This window comes from Schistocerca cancellata, chromosome 8, assembly GCF_023864275.1.
Source record: "Schistocerca cancellata isolate TAMUIC-IGC-003103 chromosome 8, iqSchCanc2.1, whole genome shotgun sequence".
Taxonomy (NCBI): domain Eukaryota; kingdom Metazoa; phylum Arthropoda; class Insecta; order Orthoptera; family Acrididae; genus Schistocerca; species Schistocerca cancellata.
In genome coordinates this window covers 287,241,388-287,242,282 of record NC_064633.1, presented here as the reverse complement: position 1 = coordinate 287,242,282, position 895 = coordinate 287,241,388, and positions in this window count along the sequence as shown.

Sequence of the window (895 nt, the reverse complement as noted above, 5' to 3'; positions counted from 1 at the left end):
GCTTAAATAAAATGACCCCTTCGTTTACTTCTTATCGTGCAGCTCTTTGTGTGTCATTTCATTTTTATTTTGCTCCCGACAGCTGCGATGTGTTGTAATTTTTAATTTCTGTGACACGCTGAAACTCTATTTCGAGTAGTTTTCGTTACGTGATGTAGTTGCTCTTTGTACGTAGTAATGAATGTGTTAGGTTTCCTTTAATCTGTTCTCCATATCACTACCTGAGCAGTTTACGTCACATAGATTTGTTCAAAGTATAATCTGCACAACTACATCATCGTTGTGTCACTTTTAAATCACCTACCACGAGTATATTAACTGTATTCACCTATTTCTATTTTACGTTTTTTGCACCGCAAACATTTTTCTAACATTCGCGGTACCCTGTATACATCGATAAATCACTCACATGGTAGTTGGACTTAAGCCCAGCTGTAGGTAATGTGTATCATAACTCTCGCAGTTGAGCGAATTATAAGAGACTGAGAAAAATACAAATTAAAAATTACGGCAGTTAAGCTATATTTACGACTGATATGTATATACAGGTGTTGTCGGGAATTGGGATTTAATTGTGTACATCTGCGTCTTTTAAACTGATTTTAAAGTTTATTTTTTGTGCTGTAGTATTAAAAAAAGCAAGAGTAAAGACGTTTAACACAAAACCTATGTCCTGTAGGGCCCAAAATTTAAGCAGTTGCCAGAGACGCTACGACAGGTTTATCTCTAGAATTGGAGAAATAATCTTGTAACTCCCATACACAAATTTAATTATAGACTGGAGTTGCAAATGCCACGCAAGTGTATCCAGTGACGGACCATAGAACAATGTTAAAATACATGAGTTGGAGTGTTTAAAACTATTCAATAGAAAATGTGAGCCCAGGTCAGGAAG